The sequence below is a fragment of the Arachis hypogaea genome, chromosome 17 (assembly GCF_003086295.3).
Source record: "Arachis hypogaea cultivar Tifrunner chromosome 17, arahy.Tifrunner.gnm2.J5K5, whole genome shotgun sequence".
Taxonomy (NCBI): domain Eukaryota; kingdom Viridiplantae; phylum Streptophyta; class Magnoliopsida; order Fabales; family Fabaceae; genus Arachis; species Arachis hypogaea.
Window position 1 is genome coordinate 21,881,401 of NC_092052.1, and position 7,580 is coordinate 21,888,980.

The 7,580-nt window shown below is 37.7% G+C and overlaps 1 non-coding gene across 1 annotated transcript; it reads left to right on the plus strand.

The window, feature by feature from the left end:
- Positions 1-4,471: 4,471 nt before the first annotated feature.
- On the plus strand, positions 4,472-4,579 carry LOC112767725 (small nucleolar RNA R71). The gene has a single exon (XR_003185167.1). It is a non-coding gene; the product is annotated as a small nucleolar RNA R71 (small nucleolar RNA).
- Positions 4,580-7,580: the final 3,001 nt, after the last annotated feature.

The following is a 7,580-nucleotide window of genomic DNA, read 5'->3' on the forward strand; positions in this document are numbered from 1 at the left end:
TGAACCTTTTAAGATTGTGACTCAGCTTTGCTAAAGTCCCTAATTAGAGGTGTCCAGGGTTCTTAAGCACACTCTTTTTTTGCTTTGGACCTTGACTTTAACCGCTCAGTCTCAAGTTTTCACTTGACACCTTCACGCCACAAGCACATGGTTAGGGACAGCTTGGTTCAGCTGCTTAGGCCAGGATTTTATTCATTTAGGCCCTCCTATTCACTGATGCTCAAAGCCTTAGATCCTTTTTATTTACCCTTACCTTTTGGTTTTAAGGGCTATTGGCTTTTTGCTCTTGCCTTTTGGTTTAAAGAGCTTTTGGCTTTTTTTGCTTGCTTTTTTTCTTTTTCTTTTTCTCCTTTTTTTTGCATTTTTTTTTGCTATTATATTTTTTTCTGCAAGCTTTTGTATTCACTGCTTTTTCTTCCTTCAAGAATCATTTTTATGATTTTTTAGATTATCAAATAACATTTCTCCTTTTCATCATTCTTTCAAGAGCCAACATATTTAACATTCATAAACCACAATATCAAAAGACATATGCACTGTTCAAGCATTCATTCAGAAAACAAAAAGTATTGTCACCACATCAAAATAATTAAACTAGTTTCAAGGATGAATTCGAAACCATGTACTTCTTGTTCTTTTGTTTTTAGAACATTTTTTATTCAAGAGAGGTGGTGGATTCATATTCATAACTTTAAGGCATAGACACTTAGACACTAATGATCATATAGTAAAGGCACAAACATAAATAACACATAAGGCTCAAAAACCGAAAAATAGAAAATAAATAGACAAGGAGATTAAGGAATGAGTCCACCTTAGTGAGGGTGACGTCTTCCTCTTCTTGAAGAACCAATGGTGCTCTTGAGCTCCTCTATGTCTCTTCCTTGACTTTGTTGCTCCTCCTTCATAGCTCTTTGATCTTCTCTAATCTCATGGAGGATGATGGAGTGCTCTTGGTGCTCCACCCTTAGTTGTCCCATGTTGGAACTTAATTCTCCTAGGGAAGTGTTGATTTGCTCCCAATAATTCTGTGGAGAAAAGTGCATCCCTTGAGGCATCTCAGGGATTTCATGGTGAGGAATTTCCTCATGCTCATGTTGAGGTCCATGATCTCTTATTTGCTCCATCCTTTTCTTAGTGATGGGCTTGTCCTCTTCAATGAGGATGTCTCCCTCTATGTCAATTCCAGCCGAATTGCAGAGGTGGCAAATGAGGTGAGGAAAGGCTAACCTTGCCCAAGTGGAGGACTTGTCAGCCACCTTGTAGAGTTCTTGAGGTATAATCTCATGAACTTCCACCTCTTCTCCAATCATGATACTATGGATCATGATGGCCCGGTCTATAGTAACTTCAGACCCGTTACTAGTAGGAATGATTGAGCGTTGAATGAACTCTAGCCATCCCCTAGCCACTGGTTTGAGGTCATGCCTTCTTAATTGAACCGGCTTGCCTCTTGAGTCAATTTTCTATTGAGCTCCTTCCTCACATATGTCTATGAGGACTTGGTCCAACCTTTGATCAAAGTTGACCCTTCTTGTGTAGGGGCGTACGTTCTCTTCCATCATTGACAAGTTGAACGCCAACCTTACATTTTTCGGACTGAAATCTAAGTATTTCCCCCGAACCATGGTAAGCCAATGCTTCGGATTCGGGTTCACACTTTGATCATGGTTCCTAGTGATCCATGCGTTTGCATAGAACTCTTGAACCATTAGGATCCTGACTTGTTGAATGGGGTTGGTGAGAACTTTCCAACCTCTTCTTTGGATCTCAAGTCGGATCTCCGGATACTCATTCTTTTTGAGCTTGAAAGGAACCTCATGGATCACTTTCTTCTTGGCCACAACTTCATAGAAGTAGTCTTGATGGACCTTTGAGATGAATCTCTCCATCTCCCATGACTCAGAGGTGGAAGCAATTGCCTTCCCTTTCCTCTTTCTAGAGGTTTCTTTGGCCTTAGGTGCCATAAATGGTTATGGAAAAACAAAAAGCTATGCTTTTACCACACCAAACTTAAAATGTTTGCTCGTCCCTGAGCAAAAGAAGAAAGAAAGTAGTAGAAGAAGAAGAAAATAGAGGAGATGGGAAAAAAAGATGTATTCGGCCAAGGAGAAGAAGAGAGGGTTGTGTTGTGTGAAAATGAAGAAGGAGTGAGGGGTTTATATAAGAGTGAGGGGGGTGTAGGGTTCGGCCATTAGGGTTGGGTTTGAGAGGAAAATTAGTTTGAATTTTGAAGGTAGGTGGGGTTTATGGGGAAGAGAGGATGGATGTGAGTGGTGAATAGGTGATGGAAAAGAGTGATTGAGGTGATTGGTGAAGGGTATTTGGGGAAGAGAGTTATGAAAAAGTGTGAAGAGGAGAGAAGAAAAAGTGGGGACCCTTTGGGGTTCACAGATCCTGAGGGGATCCTGTGGGGTCCACAGATCAAGTGGGGTCAAGGACTTAACATCCCTGCTCCAATTAGGCGTGTAAAACGCCCTTGCTGTGCAATCCTGGCATTTAACGCCAGACTGCTGCCTGTTTCTGGCGTTAAACGCCCAAATGTAGCTTGTTTCTGGTGTTAAAGCCAACTTAGTGCCTGTTTCTGGCGTTAAATGCCAGACAGATGCTTGTTTCTAGCGTTTAAATGCCAGCTTGCTCTCCTCCAGGGTGTGTTGTTTTCAATGCTGTTTTTCATTCTGTTTTTGATTTTTCAGTAGTTTTTGTGACTTCACATGATCATCAACCTAATAAAACACGAAATAACAAAAAGAAAATAAAATAGATATGATTAAATAATATTAGGTTGCCTCCCAACAAGTGCTTCTTTAATGTCAATAGCTTGACAGTGAGCTCCCATGGAGCCTCACAGATAATCAGAGCAAGGTTGGAACCTCCCAACACCAAACTTAGAGTTTGAATGTGGGGGCTTTGATTGCCTCTGCAGTGAGAGAAGATTTTCATGCTTCCTCTCCATGGTTACAGAAGGAGATCCTTGAGTTTTAAACACAAGGTTGTCCTCATTCAGTTGAATGATCAATTTTTCTCTGTCCACATCAATCACAGCTCTTGCTGTGGCTAGAAAGGGTCTTCTAAGGATGATGGATTCATCCTCATCCTTCCCAGTGTCTAGGATTATAAAATCAGCAGGGATGTAGAGGCCTTCAACCTTTACTAACACGTCCTTTACTAGTCCATAAGCCTGTTTTCTTGAGTTGTCTGCTATCTCTAATGAGATTCTAGCAGCTTGTACCTCAAAGATCCCAAGTTTCTCCATTACAGAGAGTGGCATTAAGTTTATCTCTGACCCAAGGTCACATAGAGCCTTCTCAAAGATCATGGTTCCTATGGTACAAGGTATTAAGAACTTTCCAGGATCCTGTTTCTTCTTAGGCAATGTCAGTTGATCCAGATCACTCAGTTCATTGATGAGCAAGGGAGGTTCATCTTCCCAAGTCTCATTACCAAATAATTTGGCATTCAGCTTCATGATTGCACCAAGGTACTTGGCAACTTGCTCTTCAGTGACATCTTCATTTTCTTCAGAAGAAGAATACTCATCAGAGCTCATGAATGGCATAAGGAGGTTTAATGGAATCTCTATGATCTCTAGATGAGCCTCAAATTCTTTTGGTTCCTCAGAGGGAAACTCCTTGTTGATCACTGGACGTCCCAGGAGGTCTTCCTTACTGGGATTCACGTCCTCTCCCTCCCTTGTAGGTTCGGCCATAATGGTTAAATCAATGGCCTTGCACTCTCTTTTTGGATTCTCTTCTGTATTGTTTGGGAGAGTACTAGGAGGAGTTTCAGTGACTCTTTTACTCAGCTGGCCCACTTATGCCTCCAAATTTCTAATGGAGGACCTTGTTTCATTCATGAAACTTAAAGTGGCCTTAGATAGATCAGAGACTATATTTGCTAAGCTAGATGGATTCTGCTCAGAATTCTCTGTTTGTTGCTGAGTGGATGATGGAAAAGGCTTGCTATTGCTAAACCTGTTTCTTCCACCATTATTAAAGCCTTGTTAAGGCTTTTGTTGATCCTTCCATGAGAAATTTGGATGATTCCTCCATGAGGGATTATAGGTGTTTCCATAGGATTCACCCATGTAATTCACCTATGCTATTGCAGGGTTCTCAGGATCATAAGCTTCTTCTTCAGAAGATGCCTCTTTAGTACTGTTGGATGATTCCTTCAATCCATTCAGACTCTGAGAGATCATATTGACTTGCTGAGTCGATATTTTATTCTGAGCCAATATGGCATTCAGAGTATCAATTTCAAGAACTCCCTTCCTCATAGGCGTCCCATTATTCACAGGATTCCTTTAAGAAGTGTACATGAACTGGTTATTTGCAACCATGTCAATGAGTTCTTGAGCTTCTGCAGGCATTTTCTTTAGGTGAATGGATCCACATGCAGAATGGTCTAGTGACATCTTTGATAGCTCAGACAGACCATCATAGAATATATCCAGGATGGTCCATTCTGAAAGCATGTCAGAAGGACACTTTTTGGTCAGTTCCTTGTATCTCTCCCAAGCTTCATAGAGGGATTCACCTTCTTTCTGTTTGAAGGTTTGAACATCCACTCTAAGCTTACTAAGCTTTTGAGGAGGAAAGAACTTGGCTAAGAAAGCCGTGACCAGCTTATCCCAAGAGTTCAGGCTATCTTTAGGTTGAGAGTCCAACCATATTCTAGCTCTGTCTCTTACAGCAAATGGGAAAAGCATAAGCCTGTAGACCTCGGGATCAACCCCATTGGTCTTAACAGTATCACAGATCTGCAAGAACTCAGTTAAGAACTGAAAAGGATCTTCAGATGGAAGTCTATGAAACTTGCAGTTTTATTGCATCAGAGAAACTAATTGAGGTTTCAGCTCAAAATTGTTTGCTCCAATGGCAGGGATTGAGATGCTTCTTCCATGTAAATTGGAATTAGGTGCAGTAAAGTCACCAAGCATCTTCCTTGCATTGTTATTATTTTCGGCCATGTCTCCTTCTTTTTCGAAATTTTCAGTTAGATTTTCTCCAGAGAGTTGTGCTTTAGCTTCCCTTAGCTTCCTCTTCAAAGTTCTTTCAGGTTTAGGATCAGCCTCAACAAGAATGTTCTTATCCTTGTTCCTGCTCATATGAAAAAGAAGAAAACAGAAAAGAAAATATGGAATCCTCTATGTCACAGTATAGAGATTCCTTATGCAAGTATAGGAAGAGAAGAATGTAAGAAGGAGAAGAGGTAAAATTCAAACACGGAGAGGAAGATGGGGTTCGAATTTTGGGTGGAAGAGAAGTGTTAGTAGATGAATAAATAAATAGAAGGAGATGAGAGAGAGGGAATTTCGAAAATTAATTAAATAAAAAATAAAATTTAAAGTTAAATTTCGAAAATTAAAATTAAAATAAAATTAAATTAAAAATTAAAACAATTAGTTAAAAAAAGGGAATTTTGAAAAAGAGGGAAGGGATTTTCGAAAATTAGAGAGAGAGAATTAGTTAGGTAGTTTTGAAAAAGATAAGAATTAATCAAAAAGTTAAGTGGTTAATTGAAAAAGATTTGAAAATCAAATTTGAAAAGATAAGAAGTTTAGAAAAGATTTTGAAAAAGATGTGATTGAAATTTATTTTGAAAAAGATTTGAAAAAGAAATTTAAAAAGATTTGATTTTGAAAATTAAAGTTGATTACTTGACTAACAAGAAACTAAAAGATATGATTTTAAAATTTAAAGATTGAACATTTCTTAATAGGCAAGTAACAACTTAATATTTTTTGAATCAATCATATTAATTGTTAGTATTAAATTCGAAAATATGAAATAGAAATAAGAAAAAGATTTTTTTTTTGAAAATCAATTTGAAATTTTCGAAAATTATGAAAGAAAAATGAAAAAGATTTGATTTTTTTGAAAAAGATAGAGTTTTTAAAATGAAAATTTGATTTGACTCATAAGAAACAACTAATTTTGAAACATTTTTGAAAAAGTCAACCTAAATTTTTGAAATTTTATGATAGAATAAGGAAAAGATATTTTTTTGATTTTTTTGAATTTTTAATGATGAAAGAGAAAAACATCAAAAAGACTCAATGCATGAAAATTTTGGATCAAAACATGTGATGCATGCAAGAACACTATGAATGTCAAGATGAACACCAAGAACACTTTGAATGTCAAGATGAACACCAAGAACTTATTTTTGAAAAATTTTCACAAAAAGAAAACATGCAAGACACCAAACTTAAAAATTTTTATTCTTTAGACATTAATGTTTCAAGAATGCATATGAAAAACAAGAAAAGACACAAAACAAGAAAATATGAAGATCAAACAAGAAGACTGGCCAAGAACAACTTGAAGATCATGAAGAATGCAATGCATGAAATTTTCGAAAATAATTTTTTTAGAAAATTAAAAAGATGCAATTGACACCAAACTTAAAACTTGACTCTAGACTCAAACAAGAAACACAAAAATATTTTTGATTTTATGATTTTATAAATTTTTTTTATTTTTCGAAAACTAATTGGGAAAAATGAAAAAGAGGAAAATAATTTTTTTGTATTTTTCAAAAATAGGAAATAAAAAGCTTAAAATTAAAATAAAATTACCTAATCTGAGCAACAAGATGAACCGTCAGTTGTCCAAACTCGAACAATCCCCGGCAACGGCGCCAAAAATTTGGTGCACGAAATTGTGATCATCAATGGCGCCAAGAACTTGGTACGCACAATTGTAATCTCAACTCTTTATCACAACTTCGCACAACTAACCAGCAAGTGCACTAGGTCGTCCAAGTAATAAACCTTACGTGAGTAAGGGTCGATCCCACAGAGATTGTCGGCCTGAAGCAAGCTATGGTCACCTTGTAAATCTCAGTCAGGCGGATTCAAATGGGTATGGTGAATTGATAATAAAAACATAAATAAAATATAAACTGGGATAGAGATACTTATGTAATTCATTGGTGAGAATTTCAGATAAGCGTATAGAGATGCTTTCGTTCCTCCTGAACCTCTGCTTTCCTGCTGTCTTCATCCAATCATTCCTACTCCTTTCCATGGCAAGCTTTATGTAGGGCATCACTGTTGTCAATGGCTACATCCCATCCTCTCTGTGAAAATGGTCCAATGCGCTGTCACTGCATGGCTAATCATCTGTTAGTTCTCGATCATACTGGAATAGGATTTACTATCCTTTTGCGTCTGTCACTACGCCCAGCACTCGCGAGTTTGAAGCTCGTCACAGCCATCCCTTCCCAGATCCTACTCGGAATACCACAAACAAGGTTTAGAGTTTCCGGATCTCAAGAATGGCCATCCATGGGTTCTAACTTATACCACGAAGATTCTAATATCTCGGACTCGGTCCTCTGTATTAGATATCTAAGAGATACTCATTCTAGCTTGTTTGCATGTAGAACGGAAGTGTTTGTCAGGCAGGCGTTCATAGGTGAGAATAATGATGAGCGTCACATAATCATCACATTCATCATGTTCTTGGGTGCGAATGGATATCTTAGAATAGGAATAAGCTTGAATTGAATAGAAAAATAGTAGTACTTTGTATTAATTCATGAGGAGCAGCAGAGCTCCACACCTTAATCTA